This window comes from Myotis brandtii, unplaced genomic scaffold (genome assembly GCF_000412655.1).
Source record: "Myotis brandtii unplaced genomic scaffold, ASM41265v1 scaffold191, whole genome shotgun sequence".
NCBI classification, from domain to species: domain Eukaryota; kingdom Metazoa; phylum Chordata; class Mammalia; order Chiroptera; family Vespertilionidae; genus Myotis; species Myotis brandtii.
Window position 1 is genome coordinate 5394796 of NW_005357115.1, and position 13581 is coordinate 5408376.

The following is a 13581-nucleotide window of genomic DNA, read 5'->3' on the forward strand; positions in this document are numbered from 1 at the left end:
AAATAAATTTCTGTGCCATGAAGATGAAAAAGGTTGAAAATCACTGCCCCAATCCCATGGCTGGGGTCCTTCTAAGAAGAGAAAATGTAGACAGAGTCAGAGACACTGGGAGAACGCCATGTGAATTTGGAGGCAGCGATTGGAGTGATACCTTCACAAACCAAAGGACGCTACAAATCCCGGGGGGAGGGACACAGAGCTGCTTCTCACTCAGAACACCCCGAAGGAAGCAACCCTCCGCCGCCCACTCCCCGCCCCCCGCCCCCCATGCTAATACCTGGACTTTGGACTTCTAACATCTTGGACTGCAAGAAAATACAATTCTGCTGTTTAATCGCCATTTGTTATAGCCGCCCTAGGAAAAGAGTACAGTTTCTTACATGTCAATTCAAGCCCAGAATGCCTCTTTTTCCTCGCCTAAAACCAGCAGACTTCTTCAGAACCCATTCTCAGAATCCTCCTCTCTGGGGTCGGCCCAGATCTGGTTAGGAGGCTTATTGTATGAGTCCATCTGGCAGCTGCCTCAGGAGGCGATGGAGGCCAGTAGGTGAGTGAACAGCTCATTCCTGGGGCCCTCAGAGAAGGCTCTGTGAAGAAGAGGCCTGAGAGAGAGAGCAGAAACTGGAGATATAGGGTAAGTAGCTTCTTTGAGAGGGAACAGAGAGCAGTGCACATAAAAGCACCTGGCATGATAAGGCGTGGTGTTTATTACATTGTAGGTGGTCAATTCATGGTAGCAAAGAAAGTGAAAGGATGCAAGCTATCCTGGAAGCAGCTGAACCCAGGCAAGAACCACTGTAAATTTGCTAGATACAAGTTTTAGGCAAGAGCATTGTTAACTACATTGACTTGAGTGAATTGTCAAAGGCAGTGGGGGAAACCAAGCCTTTGGCCTCAAAAGTCATGGCTTCTGGCTTTGACTCTGCTGCTTCCTAGTTTTTGTGAAGTTGGGGAAAATCATTTCTCTCTCTGAACCTCACTTTTCTAACTGTAAAATGGAGATGATAAATGTGCCTTAGCTTACACAGGACACAGATGGAATGGCAACGAATTTGCAAGTGCTTTATAAACTGCAAAGCACAATATGAACGTAAAATATTATCCATCTTATGGCCACCAGGCCAATCTCTTTACCATCCTGTGAATGCCCCATACCCATTTGTGCCTCTGAGTTTTTGCTCATGGTCTCTTTGCCCACTTGCAAGTCCCTCTGTGTTGGTTACGATTAGAGTTGGATGCACGTAACAGAAGAGTCAAGGCAACAGAGGTATGTTTCTCTCTCATGTAATAGTCTGCCGGCTTCCCAGGGCTGGTGTGGGTGACTTAGGATCGTTGCATTTTGTTGCTCTGCTGTGTCTGGTTGCCATTTCCAAGGTCACTTTATGGCCCAAAGTAGCTGCTGGCGCTCCAGCAGGCATCCACATTTCAGCAAGGAGGGGTCAAAGAGAGGGCAGGCTTCCTGTCTTTAAAGACACTCTCTAACATTTGCATATGCCCCCTTTTTATATATTCTATTGGCCACAACTTAATCCCATGGGCACATCTATCTTCCAGAGGAACTGAAAAATGTGTTTTAATTCTGGGTGGTCATGCGCCCAGCTGAAACTCAGAGTTTTATTATCATTGAAGAATAGAGGGGAATATTTAGGAAGAACTAGCATCTCTACCATTCCACTCATTTCTCCTCCATGGACTCGTATTCCATTTTTCGAGATCAAGTCAAGCTTATCTGCAAAATAAGGGGTTTGGATCATTAGGAAGGTACCTAGCTAGTCCATAGGCAGCCAGCGAGCTAAAGGCTTTGACGTGAATCATCTCATTTACCCTGCAGTGCAGCTGTGGGGGAGGCGCTATCATTGCCTCTTATAGATGAGGATGAGAATTGTGGCTCAGAGAGCTGTGCAATGTCCTAGTTTAGGTTTCCTGGGACACAAACTCTGAGGTGGAGAGCAGCAGTTAGTGGGCAGGACAGGGATCAGAGAGCGCTCTGGGGGCTAACGCCCGTGCAAGAGAGGGAGGGGATGGAAGCAGGACTGGGCAGAAGGGAACGCTGGGCTGTGATGCAGTTCCAATAAAGCTCTCAGCTGGCTCCCAGGGACGCTGGAGCTAGGATAGGCCTGCAGAGCTGTCCCAAGCCAGCGCTGGGGGGACAGGCCTGTAGACCCTAATGCTGGTCACTCACTGAGCACAGGCTGTCCCAGGAAGAGGGCCTGACATTGGGCAAATCGCTCTCTTCAGCTAAGCAACCCCGGAGGAGGCTGAGAGCTGAGGGCTCCCTGCTGGCAGCACCCCCAGGACCCTGGAGGGATCAGGGTTCCCCACATCAAGCCTCTTGCCTAAGCTCGCACGAAGCAGCAAGTGACAGAGACGGGACTAGCACCAGGACATGTGACTCCTGCAGCTGGGCTTTCGCGGTTAAACGATTTGCTCCAAGTCACAGCTACCAGGAAATGCCCACCACGCAAGCAGCCTCCTCTACATGCCGAAGCACTTTGCTCTATTGCCTCTTTAGCGTCTCTGTGGTACCTTCTTCTGGAAACTGTGCCTCCGTGTTTCCTATGTACTGTGCTCTCTTCTCTCTGAACAAACTCCAGCCGTTAACAGTGACAGATCGAGTCAGTCAGAGCAGTGCTTTGCTGACCGTGTCTCCTGGGGGCTCAGCCCTGTGCCGGTGCAATCAGATTCCGAAGCCAGGATCCTGCCCAGCAGACGTGCAGCCTGCTCGGACAGCCAAGGCCACCACCCACGGAGGCGCTGGCGACTGTGGCAGGAGAGAGTGGTTGTGAGTGCTGCCCGTGAGCCCTGTCTGTCTGCTTTCAGAGGCCGGGAGGCCACCTGCTGGGTAGGAAGCCCTGTGCTCACGCCTCCTCTGCTCTCCTGCCCATCACAGCCTCCAGGAGGCTGGAGCCAGACTGTCATCCCTTGGACCCTGTCGGGTGCTCAGTACGTAGGAAATGGTTTCAGAACGTCAGGACTGGAGGGAGGCAGTCCCATTTCTCATCTCAGAGGTGAGAAAACAGAGGCACAGGAGGCACCATGACCTGCCCAAGGTGACGGCCAGGTGGCAGAAGCACGGCCGGGCTGAGAACCGGTTTCTGACCCCTAGCCCAGTCGACCGCCCGAGCTGCCCCTGCTCAAGGAGGGCAGAGGCACCGATGCAGGCTTCAGGCTGGTCCCTGCCTGCTGGCATTCTCAGCAAAGCACTCAGGACCGTCACTGTCACAAGAGGAGACAAAACATCCGATCGGGAAGAGCAGGCCCCTGGAGACACCCCACAGAGCTCTATAGCTGATTGCCACCAGGCCCAGCGGCCTCCTTGCTCGTCCCAGGCGGCTGCTCCCAGAAAGGGGGTGGGGAGCAGAGACCACAAACGTTCTTTCTGTCTCGGGCTTAGCACCTGGGGCTGCAGACAAAGCCCCGTCGCTGGGAAGATTTAGGGGTGATTCTGTAGGAAGCCAGAGTGTAACAAGCTTCAGATCAATGGCTCACTACGCAGAAAGCTTCTGCCCACCACCCGAGAGAGGCTCCCTCACACGCTAACCCGCATCTTCCCCCTGAAACATCTTAGCCCCATGAAGCAATAAAACAGTCTGGCCTAAGTTACTGGACCTCTTTGAAGTCCTGGAGAGGCCCATAAATAAGGCAGGTCCCCGGGATGGGGGGCGTTCATTTCGAGGGATCCCCATACAACTCTTTCAGAGTCTCATTGATTTGTAGCCACCTCTAAGTCAATTTCCTGGGGCTCATAAATCTTGATGGGAGCAAAACTAAAATGTCATCGATATTTATTTGATGCATTTCTTACCACTCCATAGGAGAGGAAGAAGGAAAAAAATGTCGGCATTCTCACCCGCCACCCCGGAGCAGGCATGGGACGCGGCCGATCCCCACGCCTCGAAGACCGCTCCGTCGTGAACCATAAACCCCGGGTAACAAATGTTCCATTTCATGGTCAGCAAGAGTGGTAACTGTCACTGGAGAAATAAAATTGAGTTATTGTTTCCAGTTTCAAAAGAACAGCAACAAGTTTAAAAAAAAAAAAAAGAAACACAACTGTATGCGATCCCTGTCCTCTTCCCCTCAGACACCTGCAGCCATCTAATGTTTCACCGAATCCTGCCACATAAATGCATAGCTTCACTCACTAATCCATATGGCTCCAGAGACCACTGTTACATGAGAACTTAAACTGACGGGGCCAGGCAGCCCAGGGCAGCTTAATCTTTTTTAATTCAAATCGACTGAGTCCCATGTGGCCCGGAGATGATACCCTATATGCTGCAATCAGACTGACCTAGACTGCTCGTGCTCTAAATGATTAATGAAACTGCCTCGAGTTTGTTTCTATGGTGATTGGAAACCCGACCCGGACAGAGGAATCTGCCATTCACGGTGAACAGAACGGAAAGGGGGGCACTGGGGACCCAGCCGCTGGTCGTGGAGGGAAGATGCCCAAAGGCTTCGAGTTCCTCTCCCTGGCCTGACTCAGTGCAGGGAGGGGACAGGGGGAAAATGACCCTCTTAGGGAAGTTTTAATGCAACCAAATTGCAGAATTGTTTTTCCCCCCTCAAAGAATCTAAAACGTGTAAGTATTCCTAAAGCCACTGACTGAACAGTTGAGGGAAGATAGCATTTAACTCACCTTTGGGTTCTTAAAATAAGTACATGAATAAATAAAAGAAAACCGTGAAATCCTGGATCCCTTCTTTAGAATGAATGGTTTTGCCCTGTGAGGAACATTACCAAACCAGCTCAGACCTCACATTACCTGTTTACTCTTAGGTCATGTGCGGCTTTGTTTCTGGTCCTCATAGGAAATGGGTCATATTTGGGCTTCGCCCGGCAGAACTTGCTGTCAGAACTGGCAGTGGCAGGCAGGGTGGGACTCCGGGGAATTAGGTGCTGCTGGTAGAGAAGCATTGCGTATGAATGGTTAGTGCCAAAGGTCACCGGCTGCCGTCCACCTGGGGGAACAGTTGGGTCCTGTTTAAGGATGGAGCCCATCCTGGCTTTCCTATTGGAGCCCCCACACCCTGCTCAGGTGCCCCAGCGTTACAAAATCCTGAACCTTTAAGAGGTCTAAAGCAGGGAACACCAAAGAACATACCTTGTGAATTAAACATCTAAGGCTTAACCAGTGTGGCTGTTGACTGAGGGAGAATGACTATGAAGGTTGGTGGGGGCATTGCTTCCCTCCTGCCCACCTACCTTTCTTCACATGGGCACTGGCCACCTCCTTAAACACACTGTCCCCTGCCTCTGAGCCTTTGATGGTCCATGTTCCCAAACTTGACTAAGACACGCAGGGCCCCCCAAGGTTTCTTCCCACCTCCCCATTCCAGCTCTATCTCCCATTCATCTCCGTCAACTGTTCTCTGTATGTCCTTCACGAACGTCCCATTCTCTGCCTTTGCTTTGCTGTTCCCTCTGCCTGGAATGCCCTTCCCAACTCCATGTGCTGGAACAATCCTCTCTGTTCCCCAAGACCCAGCTCACATGCCACCTCAGCACCTGGGCATCCCAGCTCCTCAGCCATAGGCTTTCCTTCCCCGCGTCATGCCTTTTGTAATAGTGTGTCCCAGGCTCTGCCGTGTGTGATGGGACATCTGCCCCCAGTTACAGAGCTTGGCACATAGTGTGTGCTCAATCCATGTTTGGTCGATTGAACTTCTTCCACCCCTACTCCTTGGTCCCTGGCTCCACTGACTGCTAGCGGGACATTCATCTGGCCATTATATCTGCTGTCCCCTGATAGTCACTGTTAGCTGTCTTTGCGTGAGCAAAGGCTTCCTGACCTTGTGGTTCAGCAAACACTCAGGGTTCCTGGAAAGCAACCAGTCACTGCTCTGACCCAGCGGGAGCTCATCTGGCCCGTTTCTCCAGATTGAAATCTTCCCTGTGTTAGGCCTGAGCTAGGACCACCGGGCAGAGTGCTGCTTGGAGGGTCTGAGCCTGGCCTCTTACCCTCGCCCCTTTATGGAGACTTGGCCGTGCCGGGTGCACCTGTCAGGCAGCGCCCTCCTCTGCCTTTGGCAGGGGAAGGAGAACCTGAGGAAGAAGGGGCCTCAGCCAGCCTCTCGCCCATCCAGTCAGATGTATTCACCAATTACCACTGGTAAGCAATCCCTGGCCTTATCTGACTCTCCCACGGAGGGGGTATCATGTGTGCCTGTTTCATTCTCTGGGGACACAGGTGTGGGGCCCTGGCGGGAGGCAGTGGCATCCAGATGCTTAGGGACAGATATTTGGTGAGCAGGGACAGGGTGACTGCTCCTGGCAAGTGATAAGCCTGAGTGAGTGGTGTCGCCAGCATCGTCTCCATTCACCAAATTGCCCACCCAATTTCTCACCTGGAGTCCCCAGGCCATTGCCCAGAGCTCAGGGAGTCCTCGCTCACCGGGCCCAGCCTCTGTCTACTCATTTGTGAAGTGGACAGGTCGCTATCCTTGAGTCGGTAGCACTCTGTAAGGTAAAGAATATCCCTCCCCTGCTCCCCTTATCCCCCCTTGCACCCAACCAAAATGCTCCTTGTCATGCTGTCCATTTTAAAAATCACATTTCATTTTGAGGGGTTCAGAAGAAGTGCCATTGCCTCCATTCAGAGGGCCTTCCCTGGGTGATGTAAGGGCTCTGCACTGCTGGGGCCAGGCCAGGCAGGGGTGGCAGGGTGGGAGGCTGGGCCACCAGAAGTTGGGGACCCAGTCAGCTGCTGAGGTGAGGAATGTGAGATGTGCAAGAGATGTGGTGAGAGGGAAGTGAAATCATGAATATTTAGAAGCGGGGGAGAGTGGAATTCAATCTGACACTGATACACACACAGGAGGTTGGATTGATAGCAATAATCTAAAATTAGAAGCAGTCTGTCAGGGGCGTTTAGAGCTCAGGCCCTAGAGGCAGCCTGGGTTAAACACTCCGAATCTGCCACTCACCCGCTGAGTGGCCTTGGGCAGGGCACTCCACCTCTCTGTGCCCTCGGCTTCTTCATCTGTAACACAGAGATAATGAAGTACTTCCTTTATGGTGTGGCGGTGAGGACTGAGTTCACCAGGCAGTGCGGGCACACAGTGTGAGCTGGCTGCGTTTATAACTGAATGAAAGTCAGCATCATGCCCTTCCTAGACGCTGTCGGGTTCCTTCCTTCTCCTGACGCTCCTTTCCCTGCTTCCCAAATCCTCGGCCACCCTCCGTCTCCTTTTAGTTTGCTTTGGAGGGAAGGAGGGTGTGGTCCACCACTGTCCCACAGAAATCTAATGCAGAATGCATGAAATTTAAGACCTTCTAGAAGCCCCTCTCTAAAAGTAAAAATTAATGTTACTAACCTACATCACTTAACCCAATACATGTAAAATATTATCCTTTCAACATGTAATGAATAAAAAAATTGTGGAAGATATATATGTGTATATATTACCTCCTAATTACATGGATGGATGTATTACATCCATGTATATATTTTACATCCTAATCTTTGAAATCTAGTGCATATTTTATACCTACAGAATATCTTGAGTCAGGCACTAGATTGTCATCTGAAATACTTGATTGTATTTAGATTTCATTAAACTGACAGTTGAAAAGTAGCTCCACATACCTCAGTTGTTCCAAACAACTTGATTCAGCTTTCCAAGAACTGAAACCAGTATCAGTTTTTAAATTAAAATACAGTAAGTATTCAGTTTTTCAGATGCACCGATCACATGTCAGCGAAGATCTAGAAGTAGCTGTGGGAGGAATGAAGCTTGAACAAATGGTACCTGGCTGTAGGCACCTCAGACACAAGGAACAGAGACCCTGACAACACCCTGAGCTTGTCCCTAGTGGTGGTGGGGATGGGTGGGGAACAGGTGCACTGAGAATTTTCTTTACTCCTTTGAGAACCAATGCATACCAGCACCCACCATCCTCCAGGTGCCGTGCTTGGTGCCAGAGATGCAGCGTTAGTGCTCTGGACTGAATTGTGGTTAAAATCTATCTGCCACTTTCCAGTCTCTAGCCTCCTCTAACTTCCAGGGACCCTGACACCAGCCTGGCGCAGGAATCTGACTGCCGCTTCATTTTGATAACACGGTTGGTGAGGGCCTGCTGTGGGCCAGGCACCATGATTTCAAGTGGGGTGCAGCTTGATGGGTGACCAGCACCTTTGGGTGGGTTGGAACCTCTAGCTCCCTATTGCTTCTGGCTGTGTTGGAAGCCTGTGGCTTTCCCCTGGCCCCATTCAACCGGACCTCCCTATCGCCCCTCCTGTCATATCCACCTGGTCACCATCCTCAGCATAAGCGTTGGGGTGTATTTTGGCTCCGGATCTTTGCTAATGACCTTCCCATTGATAATCCTCACCATTTATTCAGATCCTACCTGCTGTCAAGGTTCTCCTTCTCCAATCAGCCTTCCGGCCCGCGTGATCTCCTTTTCCTTGTATTCATAGCTCTTGCTATGTTGGTGGTGAGCTTGGAGCTACGAGGAGGGCAGGCAGCATTATTTAACGACTCACGTTCATGCTTTGTCTCACAGTGTCCCTGAGAGCTGGACTGCCTGTCATTCATTCTTCTATGAGTCCTACATTCACTCCCTTTCCACCTTTCTCTCCCTGCCCCTCTCAGCACCTGGGCACACAGGAGGTTTTCAGGAAATACCTGCTGATGAACTGGTAGCCTCGCCAGGAGGTCAGCACATGTCATAAAGCCTGGAAGCCCATTTCCCGGGCAATAACGTACCCACCAAGGATTTGCTGCTTCCACCATTATGTTCATACAACACAGGCTCCCGCTGAATCATTTGTGGGAAAATGAATTGCCCTGAAGCCAGCCTTCATTGAGTTCTCTGACAGAGAGCTTTCTCTTTCTACTGATCTGATTGGAGAAAACAAAATGCTTTGCTCCCTCAATTAAGACTTTAGTCACGTATGGAAATGTTTTGCTATGGAGCAAATGAATGGTAACAGTAATAACAGTAGTGAGCATCACTAACATCATGGATCACTTTCCATTTGCCAGACACTGTGTCAAGTGCTTCACACATATCATTTCATTTCATTCCTACAACAACCCACTGAGGGAGGTACCACTAGGAAGCCTGGGGTGAGGGAAGGCGTCAAGTGCTCATGCTTTGGGAATGGGCAGCCTGGCACGCCATTGCCAACTGTGTGATTTTTGGAGAGTGTGCTAACCTCGCGGTAAATTCCTGTGAGGAATGTAGAGATGATGTACGCAAAGTGCTTAGAAATGCACATTCTACTTTTTCAAAATATCTTAGCTGTTTTCATCATCAGCCCCCACTTTATAGATGGGGACACTGAATTACAGAGAAATTAAGTCGGTTGCTCCAAGTCCCAGAGTTAGCGATACCTTAAGATTTAAACCCTGTCTGACCTCATCATCCTTGCTTGTAATCACGACACTACAATGAATACAAATTTATTCATCTTCTTTGCCCCGGGTCCTGTGCTGGACAGTCAGCAACCAATGATCTCATTCAATCTTCCAAATAATTCTGTGAAATGAATTTATCTCCTGGGCAGGAAGGGGCCTGTCGGGGCTGCCAGCTGGAGCAGTATACGAGGAGGATGGTCCCTCCTGGGTAAGAGGGGGCTGCCCCACAGACCCATCCATGGAGTATTGGGCCAGGTGGGAAGGACAGGTCTGGGGGTTACGTAGGAGGGGCGTCAAAGAAAAGCGTTCATGAGAGGTCAGGGAAGTTTTCCTGGAATGGAAGTTCCACCTAAAAAGGGAAGGCTGCTGCTCTGGTGGGAAGGGTAGGTCTGGGGGTTACATAGGAGGGGCGTCAAAGGAAAGCATTCATGAGAAGTCAGGGAAGTTTTCCTGGAATGGAAGTTCCACCTAAAACAGCTGCAAACTTGGTGAAAACAAGGGTGGGTTTTTTTGTCTGTTTTGTTCACTTTTATGCTAGAACTCACACAGTACCTGACATAGAGTAAGTGCTTAATAAATATTTACTGAATACATGGAAGGTGAGCTCAAGTTATGCTCCAGGCAGAGAAAACAGTGCGTGCAAAGGCCCAGAGGTACAAGCGAGGGGGCCATTGGGGGAGCACATGGATTGAGCCTCTTCTCAACCATGGCAAGCCGTCTTCTAATACAGGTGGGGCTCCCGCTGGGCAGGGCTGGATGTGAAGGCTCACGGGAGTCCAGCTGGCTAAGCAGGGTAGCAGTTCACCCCAGGGCCTGGGGTGAAGCCCTCAGGAGCAATGAAGAGGACTGCCCTTGCATCCTCAAGCACAGGTGGGATGATGGCAGGAGGCAGACAGACAGAGGAGAGCCCAGGCGGGTGGCACAGGAGCCAACCCCCAGCACCACAGATGTAATGCCAGAGAAAAGTTCAAGGAAATAGAGGAGGTGCTCACTGTAGAAGGTGACAGTGTCAAGTGAATGGGAAAGACGTGTTCTTCTTTAAGAGTGACACTGGTTAAGAGGAAATTCATCTCAATAAGTGTTTCTTGATTGCTTATTGGAAAATGGTTACAGGTGGGAAGTTAGAGGCCTGATTTTGCAAAGCTCTCTGTACCCTCCTCCTACTCTGCTCTTATATCTCTTCTTTGATTTATAAGCTGTGTCAGCTTAGATGCCAACTTCTCCAGGACACCTTCTAATCCTCAAGCCATTCCATCTCCCATCACCCCACCTGCAGACCTCACACATCACAGGAAGCCCTTGTGCTTTATGCTGCAGAGAAAAATATCTGTTAAAATACCCATGTCCACTAGCACAGCGCCAAAGGCCTGAGGCACATTTTGTTAAATGTGAAAGAGAGATCTGCAGCTCAATTGTCATCAATTGTAAAATTATTATATTAAATTAATATATTGAATAATTTAGTCAAATGGTTCAAAACCCAAAAAATACACAAAGACATACAGTGAAGTTAGGCTCCCAACTTGGTCCCCTCTGTCATATGTATGCTCCTTGCCTCAAAAACTAAACCAAACTAGGTACCACTGTTATTAGTTTTTAATATGTTCTTTCAGGGACTTCTAGGTATATATCAAGTACTATTTTTAAGATACAAATTATATCATTCCATATACACTGTCCTTCACTTTGCTTTTTTAAAAGCTTAACAACAGATCCTTAGAATCTTTCTATATTTGTACATAAAGTGCTTCCTTGTTTTATTTTAAAGTTGTTTAACATCATATTTTACAGAGGCACTGCAATTTATTTAACCACTACTCTATTGGCGGGTGCTTAAGTATTTAAGTTGCTTCCAGTCTTGTGTTAGTCTAAGCCGTACTGTAGTGAATAATCGGATATTTAGACAATAGTAAATGTGGTCTTAGAATTCATACTGTAGAAATAATACCCCCTCACTCACACACATACATACGCTCCTTATAGTTTAGAAGGCATCTTTTTTTTTAAATAACATTTTACTTTGAGATCGTCACAGATTCACACACAGTTGTAAGAAATAATTCAGAGATATCCCGTGTACTCTTCAACCAGTTTCCCTTAACTGGTTACAAAACTATAGCATGATATCACAAGGAGGAAACTGACATTGATGCAATCCACTCACGTGGTTCAGATTTCACCAGTTTTACACGTGTGTATTGTGTGCACGCTCATGTGTGCATTTAGTTCTGTGAAATTTTATCACCTGTGCAGGTTTGTGTATCCACCAGCAGAGTCAAGATAAGAAGTCCCAGTACAAGGATCCCTTCCTCTGGCCTTTTATAGCTACACCCACCTTCTCCCCGCTCACTGCCTCCTTCGCACCCTCACTCAGTCCCTAACCTCTGGCAACCTGGAAACTTTTGGCAATCTGTTCCAATTCTCTGTGCTTTTGTCATTTCAAAATGCTACATAAATAAAATCATATGTCATATATGATATGTTTTGGGATTGACTTTTTAAAATCCCCTTGAGATGCATCCAGGTTGTTGCATCTATCAATAGTTTTTCTTTTCTTTCTTTCTTTTTTTTTTGCTGAGCAGCATTGCAAGGTGTGGATGGACTACAATTTGGTTAACCATTCGCTCAGTGAAGGTATCTGGGTTGCTTATGGTGATCCTATATAATAAAAGGCTAATATGCAAATCGACCAAATGGCAGAACGACCAGTCGCTATGATGTGCATTGACCACCAGGAGGCAGATGCTAAACGCAGGAGCTGCCTCATGGTGGTCAGTGTGTTCCCACAGGGGGAGCGCCGCTCAGCCAGAAGCCAGGTTCACGGCTGGTGAGCACAGTGGCAATGGCAGAAGCCTCTCCCGCCTCTGCAGCAGCACTTAGGCCTGCTCCCCAGCGGGGAGCCAGCAGGCGGACATCCCCCAAGGGCTGCTGGACTGTGAGAGGGCACAGGCCAGGCTGAGGGACCCCCCCCCCCCGAGTGCACGAATTTCATGCACCAGACCTCTAGTTGGCAAAGAGAAATAAAGCTGCTATGAACACTCCTGTACAGGTTTTTGTGTAAATTTAAGTACCATTTATCTGGAATAAATGCCAATGGTACAATTAATTGCTGGATTGTATGGTGTTTGCATGTTTTGTTTCATAAGAAACTGCTGAACTTTTCCAGAATGGCTGTGCCATTTTTTATTTCTACCAGCAATGTATGAATAATTCGCATCTTGCCAACATTTGGTGGTATTGCTATTTTTTAAAAAAAAATTTTATCCTGATAGGTATATGCATTTCTTTTTAAATTTCTCACCACAATTTTCCAGTTTTAACTCTTCTGACTTTAAAGCCACTTGTCAGTAATAATAACAGTTGCCCTTTAGTGAGCCCATACTATACGCCAGACCCTGTGATGGGTATTTTATATACATTGTCCTATTTAATCATTTCCTTTATCCCTCAGCACAAATGTGAGGCAGGATAATGCCCTATCCTCCTTTCCCTTTGGCAATCACCATACTGTTGTCTGTGTCTATGAGGGTTTTTTTTGGTGTTTTTTTTTTGCTTAATCCCTTCACCTTTTTTCACCCAGCCCCCCCAGAGCCCAAGGTAAGTGGCTGCGAATGAAATTTTGTGCATTGGCCCTTTAAGAGGGTACCTGTGTCTCTAGCAGACTCCCATCTCTCCCTGGAAGATAGAATCCCCCTGACTTTCACAGCCAGATGTTATGTGGGTGCCTCTTCCTGGCTTGGGGTTGAGACCCCACACTTCTCTGGGGGAACCTTTGCAGCTAAGCTATCCCTCTGGAATCTCAGCTGCCACCAGTGGGAGTGGGCCCAGCCCTTCTCGCATCTCCGCCCCTCCTACCAGTCTCCACGTGGCTTCTTCCGTAACTCCTTGGTTATAAGACTTCTCTCCAGCTCGTCTTCGGTTGGTTGTTCAGGTTGATTGGTCTACATTCTAGGTGTAAGTCCAGGTTGGTCCAGGGAGGAGGTGAGTGGAACGTCCACTCACTCCGCTGCTATCGTGTGTGCCCAGGACTCTGTTTCTTTACTTGGGCAATGGAGATGGCCCTTAAGGTCCCTTCTGGCTCAAACTTTCTGTGGAGGGGGCATAATTAAAGAAGGTATTACCCGCTGATGAAGGCAACATACATTACATGTATGACCCAACAGTGGTGGGGACAATCAGGATGTGTTTGTGAAACTGGGAAGCCCAGGAGGG

General features: G+C 48.7%; 1 long non-coding RNA gene across 1 annotated transcript; it reads right to left on the minus strand.

The window, feature by feature from the left end:
- Positions 1-3853: 3853 nt before the first annotated feature.
- LOC106725849 lies at positions 3854-6453 on the minus strand. The gene is made up of 3 exons (XR_001361848.1): positions 6352-6453; positions 4770-4906; positions 3854-3974 (listed from the first exon to the last, which is right to left on the minus strand). It is a non-coding gene; the product is annotated as an uncharacterized LOC106725849 (long non-coding RNA).
- Between the last annotated feature and the right edge of the window lie 7128 nt (positions 6454-13581).